The sequence below is a fragment of the Rhynchophorus ferrugineus genome, unplaced genomic scaffold (genome assembly GCF_030347505.1).
Source record: "Rhynchophorus ferrugineus isolate W39M unplaced genomic scaffold, kcgeb_rfMv2 rfM1, whole genome shotgun sequence".
Classification (NCBI taxonomy): Eukaryota; Metazoa; Arthropoda; class Insecta; order Coleoptera; family Curculionidae; genus Rhynchophorus; species Rhynchophorus ferrugineus.
This window is the reverse complement of record NW_027472580.1, coordinates 91,796,360-91,823,657: the sequence shown is the minus strand read 5'-3', so window position 1 is coordinate 91,823,657 and position 27,298 is coordinate 91,796,360. Positions and strand designations below refer to the sequence as shown.

Here is a 27,298-nt window from a genome sequence, read left to right as displayed (position 1 = left end):
TGAACAAGGCCTTCATGCCAAACCTTATCGAAGGCCTGTACTCCATCTAAGAATGTAGCTGAGCATAATTTTTACTTTCGTAGGCTTTTTCAATAACATCTGGTATTCTGTGGACCTGGTCAGTTGTTGAATGCTTGTTAATAAACCCAAACTGGAGTATTGGTATTCAGTTTTTTCTCTCTATGAACATATTATTGATATATATAATTTTGCATTTGTTCACCCTAACTAAGAATTGCATTGCTGCAGCAACAGCAATGTATTTTTTGGATGGATGATGATGATTGCTAATATCAAGGAGGAATTTTATTTTGTTCCTCAAGGGAAAACCAAAACCTATGCCTCAAAATTATTTCGCAGTTGAGATTTCAAGTTTCGCAGTTGAGAAAAGTTCAACACCTACTGTAAAACCATTTTCACTAACGTTCATTGTAATAATTTCATAGACGTTAATGAATAATCATGGACAAAAATGCACTTGACACAATAACAATAATCACATCATATGATATGTTTTTTTTACATTTTTTCATGCCACATATGAGCTCTACATGTACCTTGTATGCCTGGATTATTTTCTTGTAGCCGTACACTTTTTGTTTAGGAGAAAACATGTACGATATTGTTTGCAACAGCCAGTATTCAAACATTTACTTATTTATTAAAAATGTATGCTTATACATCATGTTAAAAATGACTATAACACAAATACAGATATGTATAAATGTAACATACTCTGCCCAACATTATAATATTTCTACTTTCTCTGCACGCATCTCTGAAAATTATCCTGTCCTAGTTATTTTGTTGATAACCTATTAGTTATTGATTAAATAATTTATGTAAATTTTATTTACATTCTAGTTTTGGATTTTCAGTCAATTTTGTACTAATAACATAAAATTTAGTAACTGAAACTTATTGAGATATTATATGTTCATAAACTCAGCTTCTCTATAATTGGCATTTCCTCTATTACCATTTGAAAAAAAGAAGTTTTGTTCTTTTTTTAATCGATATTTTAATAACTATATATAAAAAATTAACAAATAAGTGATAACACAACCATAGAATTATTAAATAATAAACATAACCAGATGTAGATTATCCAAATGCACATACGCAGAATGTATTTTCCTGTAGTCTGAATAAATTTGTTTTGAAAATAAATTTCTCCAAGTTGGTGTACAAACAGTCATTGTCAAGACAATTACTCACTGCTTGTAGTGCTGTTTCAGCTAATATTTTATTATTGTTTAGTCTGGCATATTATGATAATTCCGATGTCTGCTTCATTTATGTTATCAACACCGTTTATTTTTAAATATTATCAACCATTAAATCACCCGAACCGAAAACTACACATCTAAATTATATTATTTTTATTAATTTCCCCTACCGTTTGCATTTCGTTCGAAAAACTGATACTAAACCAACATCGAAGTTGGCGTATTTCATAAGCGTATTTATATTGGGAAAAACTATAAATATTTTATAAATTCCTACTTGTACCGGTATCGATCAGCGACCGCGTAACCGTATCGACGGTCTAGTGCAGGAAATAATATTTAAATATCTGTTATATTTGGCATGTTTTAATCATGTTCGCCGGTCAGATTTATGGCCTTAATTAAAAACGCCAACAAAAACCCGACTTTTTAAACGTATCGCTTCGGTAACGGCCCTCGTAAATATTGAATATAATAACGGGGGAGTATTTTGCAGTGCTTTCTCCGCAAAATAAAACGGCATAATAATAAAAAAAATCCGCTTCCCCCCATATGAGCCAAGGAAATATCGTAGGGGTTACAAGAGAAAGCTTTTTATGAGGCCGCCTTTGTTTTATTAAGTGACATCACGTGAGTTATTTCGGGTTTTATATTAGTAATTCCGATTCGGACGATGATATAGTTCCTGTTGTGGTCACTAGGTGGCACGGTCACGCGATGTCATGATTATCGTTGACGGCTATCATGTGTAAACGTATTTATATGTGTCGTTGTTGTAAATGGCGTCGTTTATTCATTTTCAGAATATTAAGAATGGACTTGCTGAAAGTAACGGCTTATTTAGATTAAAATATGTTATATTATCTAATTATTTTGCCGATTGTCAATGAACTAAACCTCTTCTCGTGCCCACGTGTGGACTTTTGTGAGGTCTGATGACAATATTATGGCTACAGATGGCATCAAATCCAATGTATACTCCGTTCAATAAAACACTAAAATCACATCTAAATTTATGACGTCAAAATGTCGACACGTTGCTTGATCAGTTTTGAATTTTACTTCATTTTGTCTCTGATTTATAACAAAATATAATCTAATCTAATAAATAAAAAAATAATCTAAATATATATTATCTCGTACCTGCTCCAAGTAACTGATTAAAAACGCAACCTGTTGCTGACTCTGACTATGTAATGGCTTCGGCATTTTCCATAAAAGAAATAATAAGCAGCGTTTTCAAATTTATTAAAACAAACAAAGCAATTAGATCCATAAATTTTTTGAAGAATTTTGGAGAGGTTTGACAACCAGGCGAGTCTTGTAGGTTGATTCAGGTGAAAGTTCGATAGTATCAGACGGCATTGTGTCTCATTTTAAGCAGAATAAAATCAGAGGGAAAACGTTATTATTAAGATATTAAGCCGAAGTCACAAATTGCAATGGACAATAAATTCGATATCGTTATGACGTAAGTTCACTGTTATTTTGAATTGACTATAGCTCGTCGCACATCGTATGGACTTCGACGCCCTAAGTCAGGTCGTCTTCTCCTTAGCATTGTTAATAATAGAAGAAAGTTCTCGCGTACTATATTTGTGACTAAATAATAACAAATATGAAAAATATTTACATAAATAAGTAAGATATTAAGAAGAATTACATAAATATTAATACAAACAAATAGAAATTGTAATATATACAGTTGGAAAACCATTCATTCTGTACTTTCTCTTTCATTTTGTTTTCTCTTTCATTCCCCCATTTTTTTCTGAAATTCCTCTACCTCGATGACAGACATGATGATTGATTTTGAAAAACTATGTAGGACTAGTCTATGCATTTTCTTTATAGTACCGGAAAAAATGCAATTTCTACAAAAAATATATTTTCAGATGAGATTCAAAATCAAAGAACTATACTGGTTAGCCGGATGATACTCCCAATTCAACGTAAAATCAAAAACATTACATTCAAACATTAGTTTCTAAAAAGATAGGTCTGTCATAAGTTTTTTAAAGTATTTTAGTCTCCTTTTAATCAACGAGGGTTTCTTTAGAGTGGACGTAATCACACTAGTCGTACATATCATATAAGAGTAATAATAAAATAGACAAACAAATCTTGAATTATTTCTTCGCTAAAAAAGATACGCTAAGAATTTTCATTGCCTAGAAATATACCTGGAAAAACGAATCTTTTATTTTAGCTCCACATTAGTTTATTAGCTTTAGTGTATCCCAGATATTGAACACGGGCGGGGCGCCAGCAGCGCCAACTAGGACACGATAACGAATATTTGGCAACCTCAAGACTTTTATCGGGCAGATTATGGAACGGTGCTTTCCATCATTCAGTTACTGACCATCGTTCAATTCAGACATGCCACCATCGACTGCCCAAGCCTCGTCTTCAGGTAACACCGCTAACATCCATTTTATTTATTGTTATTTCCATATTTTTATGACTTCAATAGAATAATGGCCACACCATGTAAACAACCACTGTTTCATTTTATCTTACCTCCATTCACCGAGCAAGATAACCAACCCTAAATTACATTTCCTTGTATTCTTGATATGTAGGATTCTTCCCATTTTCATTCGATAAATTAAACTCTTCAATAAAATCACTGAAAATATCATTTTAAGATTATGAGGATCAGAATTCGGTTATTAAACAAATCCCTTGTGAAGTTTTTATTTTCGACTTTGAATATTAAATAGATAGAAGTGTACCTTTTTCTTTAGTATAAATATTTATAATAATATTCGAAATTTTAACATATCGGAAACAAATAAAAAGAGAAATTATATTTATATTTATATATACAACTGTTTGAATAGACAAAAATTGTAATAGGTACTGTCATCTGCTAAAGGCTTAAGGCAAATTCTACATATTTGCCTTATAGTAATTTAATATTAGTGCACAGGGTTAGAGATAAAGATTATAATACTTTGGACATACCTCTTGTGGTTGAAAAGTGAACGGATTAGTCACAAACTTCTGACGTCAAATCAAATTTTTGGAAGAAAGATTCTGCAAACAGCTCTGAAGACGACATGGATCAAGATCAAAACATTGTTCGAAAGCAAAACAGCTGTGGCCGACTACCAACTATGCCAAAAACTGCCCTGCTGCCCCTACAGCAGCGTATGGTTTGAATGAACGATAATTATTGCTAATTGCTTTTTTTCTTTTCTTCTTAAAACAAAAACCATGCGTCAAAATTATTTCGCAGTTCTAAAAATTTCTAAAATTTCTAAAAAAAAACCTACTATTGAAATCAAAACATTTTCATTGATGTTCAGTATAATTATTTTACAGGCACCAATTTATTCATGGACGAAAAAGCTCTTGACATGGTGGTGAGGCAATATCAATAACCATGCTATAGATATAATCAAAATAGTGCTTAACTAGAGTATTATTTCTGCTTACGTTAATTTACTGCAGTGGATGTACGGAGCAACAACAGTAGCTATTAATATTCATGAACAACTAAACCTAATAAATACATATATTCATTATAGCGCTTGTCGAAAACAATGGTTCGGTTAAAAGTGATTGAGAAAATAAATTGTTCTAATGTCTCGTTAGTATGTTTGATCTTGATATTATCACTTTTCTGTAGTTGGTACAGAATTTAAGTATTATACAGTGAACTTAAATATTATTTAATCATCTCTTTTAAACTGAGTGGGATATCTAGTAAATCTTAAATTCTCAAAAGAATATTTAGACTTGTCTTATCATTTTGTCTCAAAAAAAGATAAACCAGAAAAATTAATGATGCTTCTTTAACTCAATATACCAATCTTACTTAAACCTTTATGATTTACTGCCATCTTGCAATGCAAATAAATAATCTGTTTTGAGCTATAATAATCAAATAATACAACCTAGGTTTAGAACAACAACCTAAGAAGTATAAGAACTTTTTATACCTGTACTTGAATAAATGTTTATTAAATTTTAGACTCCGTTCAAATGATAAACTATGAACAATTTTACTGACTAATTAATATATGTATAATATAAAGTAAATTTATTGTACTTTGTACAGTATCATTTAACATTCATTGTCGATCAAATGCAACACCATATTTACAATTTGCATGTGCAATTTGCTTGATTCTATGTTCTGATAAGAGATCCTCAAATCGTAGTCACGTAAATACTGATGTAAATAAATCCATGGCTGTGATATATGACGTTTTAACGACAGTATATGTCACAACAAACAATCTAACACTCTCTAGCACTCAAACATACTTCATAAAATATTGATATAAATAAGTTGCCATGGACTTTTAAGCTTTATCCGAAATATATACAAAAAAATTGAAATATTTATATGTGTTTCATCAGCATATGGATAAAGAAAATGTGTAAAAAAAGCGAAAATATGAATATATTATCTTTATTTACGGGCCTTTCGTGTTGATATGCTTTTAATCAGAAGGTACATTTTTTTATATGATTCAGGAATATATAACAGAAATTAAAATTTAAAACAGAAATTTGAATATCGCCATTTCTTGTTAATGGGCCCACTAAGTTTGATAATTTAAAATTGTATTAAGGATTACCCAACAGAAACAAAAATAAAGGGTCTATTTTATATATGAATTTTGATATGTAGAGAAATAGAGATTTTTTTTTCTTTTTTCCAGATGAGCAGCTAGAACCAAATGGTCTTCTGCTGATTTCGCTTCGGTTTCGCGGTATGAATGTTTTGCGGGCGACAGAGACCCTGGGTTTCGACTGGGATTATCGTAGTTGGCTATATACCGCGGTTTGTGGATAGGTAGGGATTTAATCAAGGTGTTGTCGTGTTATAAGGCGCCTATGGAGAACCTTACACTGAACATGTTCGTGAAATTCTTCATAAACGGTATGCCTGATTCGAGGTGTGTTGACGTTCCTCATAATCCATGGGGCATTGAGTAACGCGTTATTTTTTTTGGATTGGAACACTTAGAGTAGCTCAAGTTGTCTCTCAGAGACATACTTGTATCACATCTGTGCTCCGTTGAGGCAGACTGGACGAACTAGCATTTTATACAGAGTCGCTTTCTGGGTGATTGGGAGTTTACTTTTTCTGCAGAGGAGTGGAAATAGTAGGCTGTACACGCCATTTCCTTTGCAAATAGCATGCTGTATTTAGGCTGACCATTGGAATCTTCGGTTGAACTGGAGACCGAGGTATGAAACTTTCTGGGAGGATGGGGACGATAATTTTGAGGCGAGAGGCGTGGAATTCCTTCTTGCGGTGGAACTGAGTAGTCTGACTTTAACTCGGATTTATCTGTAGCCGCCAGAATTTGTACCACGTTATCGCTTGGTTCAGCTGGACTTAAAAATGCTGTGTGGGAATGTTTGTGGACTGGAAAATCAGCCATATAAGGGTTGAATAGGGCTGGGGCTAGTGAAGCACCTTGCGGGACTCCTGCGGAAATCTATTTATGAGAGGAGACTACTTGAAAGGAACTACCGTACAAGTATAAATGAATCAGGGATATTAGATCATTCGGTAGACTAAGCTGTTTCGATTTGACTATTAATCCGTGATGCCATACTTGATCGAAAGCTGTGGAGACATCTAAAAAGATGGCTCCAGTTTCAGAAATAGAGATAATCTTTTTAACATAATACATACGTTTTTCAAAATTAACCAAAAACACAACAAATACCACCGAACAAGTACAGTATGGTTCTGAATGACTTCCTTGTCTTTCAAGTTCCAGTTACGATTATTTGATGCTGAGGTATTTTATGCTTAGTATTTCAAACTTTAATTAAACACAAATACATTTAGCGATCTTATTAATGGATGCTTCCTGCATAAAATAACCGTTAATAGCTCTTTAATAGCCGCTAAATATTTGAATCTGTAAAGTTGGCGACACTGTACAGTAGGTACAATTGCAAGTTTATTAGTACAAATGTTGGGGCAAGAGCTACTTCTGCATACTTTAATGTATATACCAATCAGATTAATTCAGCTCCAGGATTGAAACTTGAGTCACCCTAGTTACAAAATGCTTTGGTTACTAGAATGTATGATAACAGAATAGTTCAAAATCTTTCTGATCATAATCAGAGGTATAAAAAAACATGAAATAATGTCTGGGAGTAACAGGAGTAGCAGTGTTGCGTCTTTATACTAAGACGCTGTTATTACTTGTAGTTTATACGTCGATGGACAATATTTCTTATTTCTATAGTGACACAGCAGTTCAGATGGTTCAAAGCGGATATATGTATGTACAAAAAAATTAGGTTAAAATGAGTATTAAGAAATGTGTTGAAGTAACAACTAGTTTGTACATAAAATATATAATAAATAATATAAGTCATCCAGTGTAATATGTATAATTAAAGTCCAAAATCCGTTAAGAATATTGTTTATTATTTGCTAAAGCTATATAGAATATTAAAGGCCCTTCGAGGTTAATGCACGATGTTCATTTCTATATACTTAAACACTTGGTGAACCAAAATCGTGTGTTAAAAGCCCCAACATACAGTACTAGTAAAGTCTATTAGTAAAGGATATGATGATTTTATTGGTTTCAGGAATACAGGCATCAAAAAAGGTGTTTTTTCGAGGTCATCATGCAGCTCTTCGTTGGATATCTAGCAATAAGCATTGCTAATTAATCGTAGAACTTTTCTTTGGCTACGTCAGATTACTAGTTGGTTTGATGTTTTAGTGCAACCCCATAGATCTAAATTAGCTTTAAGATTGACTGATAAACCAATCTCCTTAATTTTAGATCAAGTTGAGAGTGTTTACCGACTAACCAGTACAGTTGCTTGACTTTGAGTCTAATATACTGTTCTTCTTGTGTTCCAATTTAATCTACCATCGAGATGAAGGCCGAGGTATTTACCTGATTCTGCTTGAGGAATCGGGCATCCGTCAAGAGACATAATTAGGTTTTTGTCATTTCGCCGCACACGCAAAATTAACATGGTCAAATTTGGAGCTTTTAAGCAGCATTTTCCAATCTCTGGTCCATTTCTGGTTAACAGTCAAAGTACAACAGACACTATTTTGTAATTCGTATTTTGAATTTCAAATAGAAATAGCTAAAATACTGTATTTGATATTTTATGTTTCAAAAACATTTCGTATTTTGAGAGAGTAGCATATTGTAAATTATATCTTAATTACAACAAAACATGTATCTTGGGCAAGTCTGGTAACCAACAATAACATGAAATGTTTATTCGTAAAAACTATGGTTCTGTTAAACAGTATATTACTACCCTTACAAATGGTCATTTTTTATTTCCTTCACATCCATGCCTATACATTATTATACCAATATATTATTAGAGACAAAACCTAGGAAACCATAGATCAGTCCAAAAGGGTTTCCAATAAGCCATTTAGAACTTTTTTTGCTTTCCACGCTCGTGGAACTCCGGCCGAGCTGGCAACCCAATGATAACGATAAAAAAATCTCAACAAGAAGCGATACCCGACATAGAGAAATGACTCCTTCATTACGAACGCCAGGTTGGTCCGTACGATTTTTGTTCTCGGTCCCGGACAGAAATGTGTTCCCTTCCTATTCCTGTAAATTGAAATAAATTTACGCTCTTCGGGGTCGATTTTTATTCCGCGCCCATTCTGAACGAACATCGGGCTTGAACTTTGAGCCTGAATAGAGTTGAGCTGGAGCATCTATCGATTGGATTTTGTACAACTTCGGTGTGTTTAAAATATATTTTATATGTACACTTGTTTTTACAAAAGAACTATATATGTGTGTGATCAAAATACAAGAGGTTTTTTTATGTATTTAATGTATTTAGATGAGACATGGATATTTCGGAATGGGACCACTATACCCAATATATTCATAGCAAGACGATAATCAAAATAGTGTTATGACAACAAAAGTTGATGGAAAAAGGTAAATGTCGGAATAATAATTGATTAGGCTTTATTGGTCATAACATTTATTAATAATTCATTGCATATATATTCTACTTCATACTGGAAACAGGAATGGTTAATAACACCTTCGATTTGGACGAACTAGATCAGACACATTGAAGAAGAAATTGACAAATGATGGAATCGTGAACAAATCTTAGATAGATTGGAAATTAACAGCTTAATTATTCACTTGAATGAAACATTCTGAATATGATATGATTCAGTGCTACCAATTTCTAAGACTGGGTAATGAGAGCGGAAACAATTAAAGATGAGTATATAATGAACATATGATAACTTTAGAAATGTCGTTGTACAGTGTAAATATATGTGCATGGATATGTGTGTAATTGTTCAATATATAAATGAGCATTTGGTTAAAATATGTTAGGAGAAAACGAATTGTAAATGTTTTGTAGATATGGCAAATGCATTAAGGAGAATGCAGTGATTCGTAAAAGATAAATATGCCCTCTAAGTTAAATAGGTGGATTAGGACTCCAGTGGATACAACTACAAATGCGCCTAGAACTCTAACTCATAGATCGTATGGAGAAGAGTTCAATGTAAATATAGTCAATACAAACCTAACTTACTATTATAACTGTGTACTTAATTGTAGTTTTAAATCATATTTGATAACAGTGTTTTTGTTTAATTATTTTATTTAGATTATAATTTTGTTGTATGTCAAGGCCAAACTAAAACTCAGAGTTGATACGGTAACATTGCGACGTTTTGACGTCAGAAATTAAAAATCTCATAACAACTCGTCAAATATAAGGGCAAAACTTCTTAGGATAGACTACATATTTATTTTTTCAAATGAAATATATATGGGTGTGATTAACAAAGGGTTTACGAGAATTTATATTTCCTGAATTTGGTAATTTAAAGGACATGAAAACATGATAATTTCGAACCTTCCAATTCGAAAGTCTACAAGTGCTTGCACTAGAACAGAATACTCAAAACTCCGTACTAAATTAAAGTGATGCAAGAATTAGAGCTCCAAAATGCCAGTCAGACACTCGTATTTGAGCGTTTTCCATCATCTTGTTTCCGAATTACGGCAATTTTTATGTCAACGAACACGCAAATACACTACTTGAATGCAATGTAAACATTAATAACCCCCTTGCTATCGCCTTTAGAAACGAAGGTGAAGAATGAAGAATATTCGAGGTATATTCAAGGATGTAACATTCCTAGGTTAACATGTAGTTGACATCAGAATCTATTATTTTCAAATCGTTGAAACGATTAAGATATGACGAGGCAGGATCACCAAAAGTTTTTAAAAGCGTGTGATGGGAATAATTCAATAATAGTAAATCAAGAACTTCAATCGAAGGCCAAAGCCATCGAAGTTAACAGTTAGGTTAAGTTGATTAATAGTGGTTTACATTAATACTTTACACATTTGGCAGGTAGAAATTAAAATTTGATTTGAAATCAATCATGAGTATGAAATCAGTTGGCAATAAATTGCTGATTAATCATATGAATGTAACTAATAAGTATACTATAAGATAAGTCTAAAAAGATATCTTTTACAAAACTTTAAACAACAAAGTTTTATTATGTGAAAAAAAATCATTCTTGATTTGGATATATTAGCAGCCATTAGCAGAAATGTCTTAATAAGTAAAATTCTTATAGTTGTTTATCACATCAGATAATAGTCCAGATTCAGAATACGGATAATAATATATCTATAGCTCTTCAGTTCTTTTTTCTGTGTGAAGATATCCTAAAGAAAATTAGGAGCATAGGAAATAACTAATATACTAATAAGGCTGACGTTAGAAGTTATAATTGGAATAGTGCCTTGTGTTAAGTCAATATAACTTAATATCTCCTGTTTGGCGAGTTCGATCGAGAAGAATTGAATTAATAAAAATTTTTTCCTAAATAGTTATGGGAATATTCAGAAATGATGGATTGAAGGTGCTCAAAGACTCCTAGCCATAAACCATTCCAATTAGAAAACGCTTAGGCCTTGTAAAACATCCCTAGTCCATGGATTTTCCCGCATTTTCTATGTATGGCCACCAATGGTGGACCGAAGTTACTGTGAACTAACATAGTCTACTGGAAGTTGGCCAGAAAATTGCAGTTAAAGGTAGTAGATGAACCGGATATTCGTTTATATTTTGGCGTTTATATTAAAATAGTAACGCCAGTATAATATCCATTAAAATAAAGGAGTTTTAAAGTAATTTAAAGGATTTTGTTTTTACCCAATAAATATATTTTCAATTTATATATATATATATTCGATATTGAAGCGTTTTCTTTTGATTTGATATCAGCCGACATATATATCGTAATATTTCACGGCTTCCAAAGCACGAAAACGCTACTTTTCCGGGCAATAATCGTTACGTCTCGCGGAAAAATGCTCCGCAGACGACATAAAATTAAATTCCTGCTGGCGGGCGCGAGCAAAATTCCATACACGACCACCTGGCAATAATTTCCAAACCAAAATCGACATTAATAAGGTTTATTGTTGCTTATTTCGGCCATTCGGGAATTATAAATGTTGCAAAACGAGCAAAACGCCATTATATATCGCGGAACTGTTATTATTGTTGGTCTCCATCCGGCATTAATACCAGCAGGAACATCTGTATGTGCATTTAGTTGTTTAGTTTTTTTATAGTTCCTTCTTCTGAGCATTATCATCATCCTTCTCGGTCTTCATGTTACATAATTAGGTAATTTATTTATAATCATTATTATCTCAAACTTCTCTCTATTTAAAAGTATAAGTAAATGTTTGTGTCGCAAGGTACAGGGAGTTAGGCTGTTAAGAAAATTCGGGTACATCAAAACTTGAAACTTGGCTTGAAAAAGTAAAAAGGGAACTCACTAAAAAGTGAAAAATAATTATTTTTTAAACAAAATTAAAACGTTTTAACATAATATATATATATATATATATATATATATATATATATATATATATATATATATATATATATATATATATATATATATATATATATATATATATATAATAATGGGTGTCGAGTAATTAGATGTCTTTTGTTCGTAATTTAATTTTGTGTATATGTCACAAAATTATATTATTATTTTTGTATTATTTGAGCTGGGTATCGACCTCAAACTAATCAATTGGTACTACTTAAAATATTATTACAAAATAGATAAATAAAATTTAGATAGGTATTAAAAATAATTAATAAATTGTTAAATTGTGTGTATTTAGTGAAATATAAAATACGTGTAGTAGATAGCTTAAGTAAGGTTTATGTTAATTTTTATTTAGTTATTACAACGATTATTATGTATATATTTTTAGTGAGTTCTTTATTTATTTTTTGAAATCGGCTCAATTTTTTTATTAAAAATATTTTAATTTTCTCTTTTTAGTGTTGAATATTTATTGAATAATTTACACAGTTATTTTATTAAGCATTACAATGAATAGCCCAAGTAAAGTTGCAACCAGTATGAGAAAAAATAGGAATAAAGAAACAATGACTGAAAATAAGGAAGGCTTCAGGCCCTATGGTCCGCTGGGCGATTTGACAGCCAAACTAGAACAAAAAAAGTAGCTACCCCCATTGGGAATCTAACCTGCCACCTTCGCGTGTGAGCTTAACGTTCTAATCGCTATACCAGAGAAACAATTGCCTGTAAAATTCCTACGACTTCTTATATGATATGGATATTGTTTAAAGCAAACTGAATGGCTTTTACACTGAACTACATCCTCGCCACATCAGGTCAGCAATAACATTATACCCAAATATCTGGTTATTTCAGTTAAAAAAATATGTGAAAACTTTGCACGTGCCTTTGAAATTTGAGGTTTCCTCGATCTCCCCCTTCCCCCACCAGATTTGACTTGGTTTCAATGGCACCACCTCGGAAGTACAGTCTTTCGAATAAAAAAAGAACTTTGAAAATCGGTCCATAATTGATGGAGAAATCGGTAAACCTACATTTAAAAAAATATACAGCGGAACATAGAACCTCCTCCTTTTTTGAAGTTGGTTAAAAATTACTAAAAACTTACTTAAATTAATAAATCCAATAAAATAAACTGTAAAAATCCTGTAAAGTTTTCCTTTATAGCAGCTGTACACTTCATTTGATAATGTTAACTTTCCGAAATATAATTTTTAATCTTGAGAGAAACCAGACTTTTGCGAAAGCTAGATCTGTCTAATAAGCTGTATCATGAAACAATTCGTAATTTTTTTCATTTTTAATGATTTTATGAGCTCTCACAAGCACCATCTTGAAAGAAAATCTTTTTTTCTTTATCGAACAGGATTTTTTAACGAATTTCTCATCATCGAACTCACCCAGAAAGTTACAATAAGGATCTGGCTTTATGTTTTACATGTTGAAAGACAATCCACCAGGATAGTAGAAGATAATAGCCAATTTTGGTTGTTGGTTCTTAAAAAAGATGTAATAAGTCACTGATGTCGGAGTACCGTTGCAAAAAATAAAGTAAAGTAACAAAATAAGTATAAATAAAGTATATATAGCTTTATTGTCTAGTTTTTATCACTGATCTAATCTTACAAGAGTCTAATTCTGGAGTATCAAGATTGCACACTCACTAGGATTTGAATTTGTAAATTAGCCTAATATTTTCTATGAGGCTCCAGTTAAAAATTTTGTTTTTGGTGCATTTTTCATCTCCTATAATATCAAAAATATAATTCGAAGAACTTTTTAAGGTTTACTCCAATTCTGTCAGAACCAAAGGAAAAGACATATTTTTGAAAATCAAGGAATACATGGACAAGAAAGGCTTATGGTGAAATTATCGATTCAAAGGTCAGTGTATACGTCACTTCAGCGTTTCATTCGAAGGAATTAGGAAATATGGGGAGATACAACTGTATTGCACTTTGCGGTGGATTGAAAAGGGAAACATGTTGAAACATTTTTTTAACTGGAGGGAACAGGTGTTGGCATTTTTGCCAACGAACCATACACTCATCGAAAAACGTCTAGAATGGGCTCGAAGACACGGTGATTTTACAGCACGATAAAGCGCAGTCTCATGAAGCAAAACCGGCCAAGGAAGCATTGAAAGCCGTACTCTCCAAACCAGACATGCGCTTGCAGAGCAGCACTTTGATTTTGAAAAAGTTATAAAATAGCTCGATGAATGGTATTGCTGAATCTCGAATTGCCTGAAAGATCAGCAAGACGCATAGAATTAGATGCCATTTCTCCATTTTTCTTTTTTCTTTCTTGAAATTATGTAGTTTTTTTTTTCGAGAAAAACCGGCAACTATTTTCGGTAAACCTTGTATTTTTTTTCACGATAATCTATCAACACAAAGTTTTTTTTTTCTTTTTTTTACTCTTTGTATTTCTTATGACTATATTATATCTACATGGCATGTAGAAAATCACTTCATTAAGCTATCTCCTGTATAAAATATTATCTTAATTAATGAGTCTTATTCTAACGTCGATATATATGTCCATTAATCAGATCAGGTGGTGTTAAACGTTTTAGTCTACGCACTTCACTATCACATCGCATATTTAGCTGGTTAGCGAGTATGTTGGGATGCACTGATACTCTTTCGAAGTACTTCACACAAACACGTTGAATTACACTCCTTATAGGTTCAAGAGGAATATCGCGTTGTATCACCTTATTTGAAATATAGTACGGAGCATCAGCAATGGCACGCAACACTTTATTTTAGAACCGTTGAATGATGGATATGTTAGATTTACTAGCTCTATTGCATAGTTGGATTCCATATGACCAAATAGGTTTAAGTATAGACGCAAACAGCAATACCTTGTTATCTAATGATAACTTGGATTTGGGCCCGATGAGCCAATACATTTGATATAATTTAAGTTGTTCTCGTTTAGATGGTATGTGCTTCTTCCAGGTTAGGCGTCGATCTAAGTGCATACCAAGATATTTAATATGCTCTGCTTGGGGGAGTTGACGATGATTGATATTCACTGGTGGCTTTAATGCGCCATGTCTTCAACCATAATTGTATTTGCTCCAGGTGGGTTTGTAGGTATACTGATGCTGTGACTGGACCTTCATGGGATGCTAAGATTGCTGTGTCGTCTGAGTATTTTGCCACAGTAGTTATTTTTGTGGTGGGCAGATCGGCCGTATACAGAAGTTATATGGACCCAGTACACTACCTTGCGGAACTCCTAAATATATGGGATTTAATTCGATATGTTCATCGCCTTGACTTTGAATAAAATGTCTATCAGTGAGATACGGTTTTAGTAACTGATAGTCCAGATGAGGGGAAACTTGCTTTAGTTTAACCTACAAGCCCGTATGCCATACTTTGTCAAAAGCTTGAGATATATCTAGAAAAGCAGCCTAACAATACCTTTATTTTATCACACCAAACTGATGTTCTGAAATAATTTTTCTTTTTTCTATTATATAGTTTAGCTTCTTTATATATAGTTTCTCGAAAACTTTCGAGATTATCGGTAATAAACTTATAGTTCGGTAGACGGTCACATCTGGTATTTTTCCTTGTTTAAGAATCATTAATATTTTAGCTACTTTCCAGATGCTAGGGAAGTAATTAATTCTTAGCATAGCACTAAATATAAATGTTAATAATTTTATACCCTTTTCTGATAATTATTAACACAAGGTAAAACTCAATACATTTGGATGTAAAAAAACAATAAGAAGAAAATATTTTTATCTCTTAAAGAGCATTCCAGCTACTGAAAATTCAGACCCGACCCGCCGAAGTAAAGGATACCGCTTTAATAAACTGAAGAAATAATTCAATTAATGGTATTGTATGCATACAGGTATCAAGTTAATAAGAAAGGTCCCCGGGGCTACGCAACTTGACAGTTGTCAACGTCTGCACGGTCGCAACCTTGAATAAACCGGGCACATGTGAGCTTCCGATCCTTTTTCGCCCGACCTCTCTCGTTATTATGAAAACGAAAAATTTTTCCGCTTCAGAGACATTCGTTTTGAGTTACGGCCGCGTCCATTGTCGTCTACGTCACGATAGAAATGTCACCGTCGAGCTTACCGCGTCCCATAAAGAAAAAATCTACCTTCCAAGACCCCCGGGTCCATTGTCCCACGGGCAACGCAGCCACCGAGGATGGCAGTTCCCTTTTCGACCATACTCTGAATACCGATATAATCGTCCTCCGACGTCCCCGTCTTTTGTTCGCTAATTGGTATCGGTTAAAAAGAGACGGGGCAACGACAAAAGCCCTTCCAACGTACTTCTGCGTTAAAAATATCGTATTTTTTGCTTTTCTCGGGCGAATATCGGCAGAAGTTCTTCGAGTGGTAGGTAAACACCGTGGAGGAGACCCCTACGAACTGAAGTGGTCATACCTAGTTAAGACTGAATAAATACGTCGCTGTTCGTGTATCTTACTACCCCCCGAATACTATGTTAGTATCTGAAAACTAGCATTGGGAACTATCAACTGAAAACAGCAAAACAGCCGAAATATTCAAAAAGGTAGTCGACTGAAAATAATAATTACTATTTTAGTCAAAGGCACGTTTCGATTATTTTTCTATTCGAGATAACAGACGGAGATTTTGAGAGAGAAAATGACTGTTGAGACAGATAGATAATTGTTTGACTAGATAATTGCTACATAGATTGCGTGTTTTGAATTCCTTATACCATTGTCTATTGATATGGTCCATAATAAGAGTATAAGTAGTATTTAGACTTAACCGCTCCATTAACACAATGTCAACCAATATCCCTCCATACCTATTGCATATACAATGATTTTAAAAGAAACGTATGAAAACATGAAATTAATTGCAGACTAATTCAAATACAAAGCATGCAACTGGAAAATTCGTGTTGATTTAAATTTTTTTGCTGTATTGCTTGGACTACGAGAGATGATTCACGAAATATTAGTGTTTTCTCTGTCTGTGGCGCAGTTCAAACATCAAACGCCCCTATGAAATGAAAGAATGGCCAAAAAGCACGGACTTTGTTGTGGTAAATCAAACGTTAATTATGAACATATAATTCCACTAAGAAATGTGATTCTTCCACCCTTTCATATAAAACTTCGTTTAATACATTTTTTTCAAGGTCACGGATAAGAATTATAAAGAATTTTTGTTTTGAAAATTGCTTACTGTAAATTCAGAGATACTAAATTAAAAGAAGACATTTTTGTTGGCCCACAAATAATAGAGCCTATAAAAACAATTGATTATCTAATCTATATCTAAACTTGGTTATCTCTAAGAAAGTCATTCATGGATTTTTAGACAATCTTAAAGCTGAAAAATGAAAAGTTTTTAGTGACTTGTTACAAAGATTTAAAATATTGGAACGCAGAATGTGTTTAAAAATACATTTCTGGTATTCATGTAATGATTTTTTCCTCTCTAATCTTGCAATGGTGAGCAACGAATAAGGTGAAATCTTTCACCAGGATATAGGACAGATAGAAGAGCGGTTATCAAGGAAGATCTAAAATATTAGAAGATTACCCCTGGTTTGTAATGAAAGAGGATTCTACTGTTCACAAGAGGAAAAGCTAATATTTCGTCATTTTCTTTCAGAATATATAGCCAAAATATTGGTTATTTTGATTCATTGTATATTTGTAAATACATATTACTATATGCTTTTACCAACCAGGAGTTTATCTGGACTGAACCTACATTTTAACGTGGGCTCGGAATCACGGTCTTCGGCATTAACCCTACCGACTGGCGACTAAATAACTTAGAAATCATACCATAAAACATCCGGTCTTACTCATCCTGGTTACTGGCGTGACTGGGATCATTCTCCTTGTCGGATTTTGCACTCTTACCTAGGACAATCACAAATATAAATTTACGACCATGCCCCAGCAAGATAAGAACCCGCGACTATCGCAACAGTAGGTGGACCGTCTTGTCCCCTTTACCACTGCGTCAACCAAGCCGGCTAGTTTATTTCTATTTTAACATGGGCTTACGAATATTTTTCAGCTGCGCTATAAGTAAGACGGAGATGTACGCATTCTTTCTCGAGATATCTTTGTGAAAGAAAAGTAAAGAAATAATTTTTGGATCCGATTATATTCAAAGAATATTTTCATTTGGATTGATGTAAAATTATTTTTATATTTTGTATATTTGATTTGATTGTAAAGAGGAATGGAGAATGAACGACCCTTAAATATTTGTCTCGTATTTTCTCAAACAATCATTATTAGCTATTTAACCACTACATCCTTCACAAAAGATACAAAAATTTTATTTATCGTTAATGAAGTATATTTTAAGATTATTATTCCTTGAAATTTCAACGAAAGAAGTTTTAACATTGCATCGAAAGAATTAGAAAATCGAAAATGTCATCAAAAAAAGATCTAATAGCTGCAAACTTGACATAATACAACCTATTACATTATTAAATAAAATTGAAAAATGTACTTCCTAAAGACTGATATATTAACGTACATTATAGACAAAACATAAAACATAAGCCCAAAATCTCCACTTTATTTTCACGGTTAGGATCGCAAAACCATAACGTTAAAAACTGATCGAATGAACTAATCATGACTGAAGCTAGTCGGTCTGAAACAGTCGATGGTAAAAAGTAGTCGGACCAAAAATAGCGACTGAAACAGTCGGTATTAAAAGGTAGTCAATTATTAAACAGTCAGTAGTTCCCAACGCTATTAAACAGTTTTGGAAAAGCAAAGAAAGGCTTTCCAAAATTACTTTTGTCGAGTTTCTCATGCAGAAATCTAAAATGTCCTATACCTACGGAATTATAATTAGAAAAGTGACAAAAGGGCATCAAGGAAAATGATATGACATCAAAAATATATTTTTAAAAATATTTCTCTTAGTAGTTTAACAGTATGCAAAGTGGTCAATAAATCACTTCATAAATGACCTCCTGCGTAAAACATTGTGTTAATTAGTTACTCCTATTCTAAATGTTATTTGAAAGTCTGGGTATGTCTTATAACCAGATCGGACGGTATTTAACATTTCATTCCCGGCATATCACTATCGCGTCGTACATTTAGCTGATTAACGAGCACAATGGGATGCATTAATAATCTTTTAAAAAGAATATCGGTTAAAAAGAGACGGGATAACGACAAAAGCCTTAACAACGTAGTTCTGCGTTAAAAATATCGTATTTTTTGCTTTTCTCAGGCGAATATCGGCAGAAGTTCTTCGAGTGGTGGGTAAATACCGTGGAAGAGACCCGTACGGACTGAAGTGGTCATACCTAGTTAAGGCTGAATAAACTTGTCGGCGTTCGAGGGGGTGAAATTCGCCTCGCAAATCGCTTACAAGAAATATCCGGGTAAAGATTTTTCGATTTTATTAAAATTCCGCCACGGGCACCCGACGACCTCGAAAAAGACATCGATTTTATTGAGGACCGAGGAGGACCCTGCTCTTCGCAAGAACGCAATTTATGTGCTCGCTGGTCCCTCTCGCGTTTCTTAATATAGAATTTCGATAACAAACATAAACAATAAATGCCGTGCTTCAAAAATTCAATATGAGAACGTCGGAAGGTGGATTTCAAATAATCTTTATCATCAATAATTCAATTTCGATACAATAGTTCTTATGCAGTTTATATAGTTTGTTAAATTGTCACTAAAAGCATATTATATTATTAGTCGCATATCATTATTATTAGATTGCTATTATTTAATTATTAGTCGTTGGCATATGTCTAGGGAGAACCATCAACCAACTGTTAATATAACTGTTTTTGTATTAAATGTAGCTCACTACGTTACGCTACACAAGATCAAATGGTTTAATTCTTTTGAGTTTGTGTCCTGTTTTGGTATTATCCTAGAATACAAGACTATTACCTCGATATTGACATGATAATGGAGTCTGTTCTCGTGTCATATTACAATTTCATCGATTTCCTGCGTGATAGTCGGCATCTGAAGGTCTCGGTGTAAGTAGTCAATCCTGTAGTATCTCAGTGAATCTACAATACTTCTCAGGACTTTGTTGTATTTATATTACTTTTTGCGGAACATCCCCATAATTGAATTCCATATGTCGAGATAGGTTTCAATATTAACAATTTATTATGTACTGACAATTGTGATTTTCTTCAAGTTAACCATTATTAACGTTGTTGCTATATGGAATTAAAATATCATATATTGTTATCGGTGCTTGTGTTGTCTGATTATACGCGAACTGCACATGCACAGATTTACTTTCGTTAACATTCGTGTGGTTTCTCCTCTATTGAGTCATCCTGATTCTTCTCATTAATGCGAATTACTTATACTAAAGTGTTAAATGAAAAATTGAGAGAGGCTAAAAAATTTCATAGCTAGCGATGGTTGGCTATAACGATTAAAAACAAGATATGAAATTCGATCCTGCATATCTGGTAAAAAATTATCAGCACAGTAAGAACCATTCAAGGAAAGATTGATGAAAACAGTTAACGGGGTACTTAAGAATGGAAGAATTCTTCATTTGAAAAACGTGTTACATGTAGAAAGACAATAAAATAACGAACAACGTTTCTATCTTGTACTAATGGTAATGGTTCAAACAAAATAAAGCTTATGATGATAGGAAAACATTTAAACATTTTAATATCCCTTATTATATACTGATGTAGTTTCACAAGCCTTTCCTTTCTCAGGTAAGGTAGAGAATCGCAGAAGTTCTACTCATAAATTATATGTATTTAGTTTGTAGGTAAAATATTTAGTAGTAGAACAGAAACTTCCGACAAAAGCGTTGATATTATTAAATAATATAACTAATCATCAGAAGAGCAAATGAGGAGAGAGAATGAGTCAATTTTTGTCGTGTGTGGCGGATACACGAACGTAACTCCGTCAGCCCAACCAATAAAGCAAAACATAATAAAACTTACGAAATTATACTACCGAAAGTTTTTACTTTCGTCTGTCCTGCCACAGAATCCTGAAAATATATCTTAATCAACCGAGGGATCTTGTATGTTGTCAATTAAATACATTGGAGCAAGTATTGTAAAAAAACTAGCAATAGCGCACTTTTATGTGCTAAAAATCTAAGTTTGGTTATTTTTTATTTTTTAGTGAGTTCCTTATTTATTTTTTGAAGTCCGTTCGATTTTTTGATAAAAATATTTTATTTTTCTCTTCTTAGTGTTAGATATTTACTCAATAAATTACGAAGTTATTTTATTAAGTATTAAAGTGGATAGGTCAAGTAAAGGTGCAGCCCGTATAAGGAAAAAGAGGAATAAATAATCATTGATTGAAAACAAAGAACGCTTAATTATCCACTTACATGGCAAACAAAATAATGATACATTATAACAAATTATAACGACATAAATATATTATATTTACGTTATAATACAGAGGAATTTTGTCGCTTTACCGCAGTGTTTATGTTATCATGTTTGTTATTATCATAACTTTTATTCATCCGAAATAAATCATAAACACTTCAAAGAAGATACAGTAAGAATAGTGTTTATTTTAAAAAGACCGCACATGGTCAATGATCTCATATCCTATATTATGAAAATCTGAACGTATAAATTAAGAATTATAGTTAAATTTAAACTAACAATAAGGTGACTTGTTCTTTTTCGGTTCCAGCTAATATAATTTTGGAAACCGCAAGCATGTGAGGAAACCACGAAATGATATTAATAGTTATTTATTATTACTACTAATTACGGTCTAAAATTGGATGTGCGTTATTGACAAATTACGTGGTTATTTGGTCTTTAAATTTTTTTTAGTTTTTAAAATTATATCGGCTAAATGCTGACCGCTATTCGCTATGCAACTTTCCGCTCCTTTTAAGGCATTTTTCATGACAGCCTGCAATATCTGATGCTAACTTTCTTCAATTTTGTTACAAATATTGTCTTTAAGATGTTGAATCGTTTGCAGTTTATTCACATAACCTTTTGATTTTAAATAAACCCATAAGAAAAAGTCTGATGCCGTTAAATTCGAATATCTGGCTGGCAATGCTAAATCGCCATTTCTCGAAATTAGTTTTCGTGAAATTGTTGAACGAGCTGTGTGTGCTATGGCCCCATCTTGCTGAAACCACATGTTCTCTAGTCCTTGCTCTTCCAATTCAGGCACAAGAAAATTTCGAATAATGTATTGGCAGCAACAAGCAGTAACAGCAACTGCAACATCTTGTTCGTTTTCAGTAAAATAGGGACCAATGATGTTTCCACCATGAATACCACAACATACAGTTGTTTTTAGTGAATGTAATGATGTTTCATGAATTAATTGAGGATTCTGTGTTCCCCAAAACTGACTGTTCTGTTTATTGACGTGGCCACTGAGAAGAAAATGGGATTTATCGCTCATTATCAATTTAGACGAAAAATCTTCAATTTCACCAGACAGCCTTAAGAATGCATTACTGTACTCAACTAGTTGATTAGGATCTCTCGGTAGCACTTTTGGACTAATTAAATTTTATAGGGTAACATTTTCAAATCAGTTTTCAAAATTCGCGTTAAACTGCGTAAAGAAATTCACTGAGTGGCGATAATGGAACGATTATTTTCAATAAATATTGTCACTATTTCTTTCAATCAAAGTGGTGCTCTACCTTATATGATAATGTTGAGATTATTTTCATGTTGTACATCTGTTAAACAAATTTTAATAGTTAAAGCCAGTTTTTTTAATCATGAAAAATATCCAAGGCATAAAACAACACAAGAGAACAAAACATTTTAAAATTTCTTGTTTTCGTTCATATTGTTGACCAACATTAGTATCCTCACCATAGCTTGAAAAGTGTTAGAATGAAGCCCGGGATGGAAATCGATAACGATAACGAAGACGACGGCCTAAAATACCACGTTTTCTTTCGAATTTTTGTCACGATTACTTCGCCATCGTTCCTCCTGCCCTTTCCGCTTCGTTGTCCCTCTTTCTCCTTCTTTCTAGCGAAGACTTTTTGTCTGTGTGCGTGCGTACGCCACGAAGCCCGACGTAGGAACGTCCGCTGAAAACGGAAGTTCGGAGAATGGTTATATATTCTATCGATTTCTAGGTTTTTGCGGTTAAAAATAACGGGGGAAAAAGTACCATCGAAGTGAACGATATACCAATGTTTTATTTCATAATTTTATTATTTAATATATTCGGGGGTTGATAATTCCCGAATTTTTTTGCTTGAGATTTATATATTTTATTTTCTAATGTTGATAACAGTGACACACTATAAATTAGTCTCTTTGTTTCATACCAGTTGAAATTTTAATAAAATAAATGGTAACTGCTCAAACTCAGCAGATAATAATTAGACTTGAAAATATGTTAACTGTATATCAAGCTTATAGTTAAAAAGATAGAGAAATTACAGATTCATTATAAAATGATGTACTCGTAGTTCAAAATCGTTTTCATATAATCAGTTAATAGTTCAAACAAGGGTAGTTGAAGGAATTGTACAAAATATTAGGTACATAACAGCTAAATAGTGTAACATGTTTTTATTTAAAGGCTTATTTCGTTTACTGAGGTTATTATCTATTAATCGAGAAAATCAGGATTGTCAGTGTCAAGTTTTGATTTTTAAATTTTGAGCTTATTGATTAAGCACTGAATATAAATAGTTCTTAGAAAAGTAAACTTGTGAACACGGATTCACTACACTGCTTGAAAGATGGTTACCAACAACTAAGGACAATATTGTGCGTAATTCAATACTCAAAGTGCATTTTGTTTAATTATATTTGAAACAATATATAATAATACTTACTAAGATCTTTGACACTGAATATTATAATTAATACTACATATTTATAGTAGTATTATTACATGAATGTCCATTCATATCATCAGTCCTACCAGAAGACTTTTATTGAGACAAATGGTACAATATATCTTAAACAAAATATTTTCTATTATATTCTAGAACGATAAGATCTAAATAAGCAGTAGTCAGGAGGCACAATATATGGTGAGTACGCCGAATATGGCAAAACTTCCCATACGAGCTACAAAAGGTTAACGTGTGGCTGAACATTGTCATGTTAAATAATTACTGTGCCTGGTACTAACATTTGTTGGTATATTTTACACCATCCAATTAGGATATGACAGCAGCAGCATCACCATAAGTTTTTAAAGGTGCTTGATAGATTTCAGCAGCAAATTTTTCCAAATTTGTCCAAAGGTTAGTGTTTCTATATACAGAATAACTCAATAATATTAAAAAGAAAACTGTTTCTTTATGTAGAAAAATATCAAAACCGGCGAAGATTGCTTACAAAATATCAATGATTAGAAACTAAAAAACAACAAAATTGAAATAATTTATGAAAACATTTTATTTAAAAAATAATGAAGTATTTCGATCATATATTTATAATCAGTATGAAATTCGAGTAATAGTTATTCATTAGAGAATATTTTTTAATAACTATTTTATAAGGCAAATAATATATTGTGCTAGCCTTGTTTTGTATTTCTGTAACCATATTTCTAGTTTTCTCAGGGAAATCTAATTTTTTTCAATAGCCACCATTATTTTTGCTTGATAAACATCGCTTGCCAAATAACTGTAACTAAAAACTGAAAAATAAAACAAAATTAAATAATTTGGGAAAACATTTTATTAAAAAAATAATAAATAAATATAACATCCAACAAATATATCTTAGCAATACAGTCTTTCTAAATTTTCGGTCTTTATTGACCGTTTATTTACAATATTTACAACAATTTCCTATATTCTCACTCATATACTGTACAGAAACAGTTCTGCGGGAAAAAAATACTGACAGGACAAGCTACGCTTCCACTTTGCCTCTCCAAACATCATCGCATCCCCTGAGTTTGCCTAGCTTCCTGCTTATTCGTCTTCTGTATACTGTCCAACAGTCAATAACTCCTGTTTGGTATCTGATGATACAGTTTTGAACAAAATCGATCCCCTTTGTTTTGCTCCCGTGGCAATCCTATTTAATGCAAATAATAAACCTATTATTTCTTTGTCGTTTTTTGTCGTAGGAAAAATTTTATTTTTTACTAACAACTGACAAAAGCTTTATATTAATTATTATTGAAACTAATAGAATTTTTTTAAAAATTAAAACAATGGTTCTATTTAAATATCTATTTACAAATACTATAATAAGAAACTGTGTCTCTCTCTACTAAACATATCTTGATAAAAATAAGGTCCGAGGACAATATACATGTCTGCCGATGAGAATAATAAATAAATAAGTTTCTATGCATTACTAATATATTTGGAAGATCACAATTTAATTCAAAGGAATCAACAAAAGAAAGGCATTTAAAAAAGAACGAAGAGTATATACTTATAGTTAAAAATAAATAAAAACACCAATCTTAAAGAAAAACTTGAATATATAGAGCCAGTTTAACTTGGCTTTTAACTTCTATGATAACTCTAACATATGTAGATTTATATACAGTAATCAAAAAATAACAAGATTAAAAATTACGCTTATCAAGAATGGTTTCAACCATTTTCCACAGAGTAAAGTTTTGCACGATGTTTTAATAAAAAATAAAAAATAATTTCTATTGAAATGCCTTGTGTTCGTCTGATGTTTTTCAAAGAAAAACTTCTAGGAATCAAAAATTCACTTCCATGACATAATTGATAAGAGTCTTAGTAATTTTGATCATAATAGTAGTTCCATGTTTTTGAAAGCATTCTACTGCTCATTTCCAATATTTTAGTTTGTCGCTATAATAATCCAATTTCTCAAATGAGTAGCTAACAACAAGCAGTGACAAACAAAAGCAAAAGCAGCAATTACTTTTGGATAATTACCCTTCACGAGAATGTCTTATCAAAAATAAAAATAAACAGCAGATAGACATCAGATGACCAATTACATTTGAAAATACTAAATTGGAGACAAAGTAATTTTGTAATTAACATTTATTTAAGGAGTTTAAAATACATTTTAATTTAAAATATATATATAAAATCTAGTTAATTTTACCTAGTTGTTCTTTAAAATCCAAAGAAAATTCACCTCTAGGGCATAATTTTGTGTTAAATTGGGAGAATTAAAGGCTTTAAAAATCATTCCAGAAACTGAATTCAACAGTAATTCTTAGAAAATCTTACTATTTTTGATCACAATAGCACTTCAAGTGTTTCGAAAGCATTTTCAACAACCTTACTCCCATTTCTTGCTAAATACTTCCTTTTTTTCAATATAGTGAGTAGCTTAGAGAGTTGTTGGAAATGTAATGTGGTAAAGCATGAATTAATTATGATTACAATTATGCCCTCTACAGGTACAGCTTCGATATCAGAAAGAAAACAGGTGGCTCATGACAAAATTTTAATAAAAAAATATAGGGAAGTAATTTTAAATAATTTTTAAAGAACAAACAATCTGGTTAAATCTTACTTGAGGAAGTATTCTAGTCTAGAAATGTGAAAAACTCGATTATTTGCTATAACCATAACAAAATTAAATTTAGAAATAAGATTTTTACTATTTAAAAACATAAATAACAATAAAAACTTAAGTAACACGTAAAAAAATTTTGTTTTTTCGAACAGCCCTAACTTTTTTACTTTGATACGGCATAATAATGTATAGAGAAAGCTCACACCAAATATAAAGCAAATAGGTTCAATAGAAAGTGAAATATGATGTTAAACCTCTAAAAAAAGTAGTTTCGAAAAAAAGACCTCAAAAATCTCTCACCTCAACCTCGCCGGGTCACTGAAACACCTATATCTCCGAAAATAATTTATATTTTAAAAACTCCTCTTAAAAGCATATTCTGAAAAGGTCAAGCTTTGAAAATATACAACATAAATATACAACTTCTTATTATTTTTCATCAGAGTAGTACAACATGTAATATTTTTCTCATATTCAATAATTTTAGTTCACTACTTACAAAAAAAGTAAATTTTAATTAAAAAGAAATATATAAGAAAATTATAAGAAAATTTAGATACCATTCAATAAAGAATTGTTGAATAATTGTGCTTCTTAGATAAAGATATTTTCCTTTAATTCCTTTTATTAGTTTGCCTCAATAGTTCTAGTTGGTAATGCTTCAAATAAAAATAAATTGATGGCATAAGATA

The 27,298-nt window shown here is 32.1% G+C and overlaps 1 protein-coding gene across 2 annotated transcripts in view; it reads right to left on the bottom strand.

The window, feature by feature from the left end:
• The window catches only part of Toll-6 (Toll-like receptor 6), a 122,112-nt gene that overhangs the window by 88,039 nt on the left and 6,775 nt on the right, over positions 1-27,298 (bottom strand). The window contains exon 2 of one of the 2 annotated variants that reach the window (XM_076412097.1): positions 24,801-25,163. The exons of the other annotated variant lie outside the window; for it this stretch is intronic. The gene's annotated coding sequence lies outside the window, so the exon portion shown is untranslated. Of the gene's footprint in view, positions 1-24,800; positions 25,164-27,298 lie in introns of those variants that run through there. 2 annotated transcript variants of the gene reach the window in all.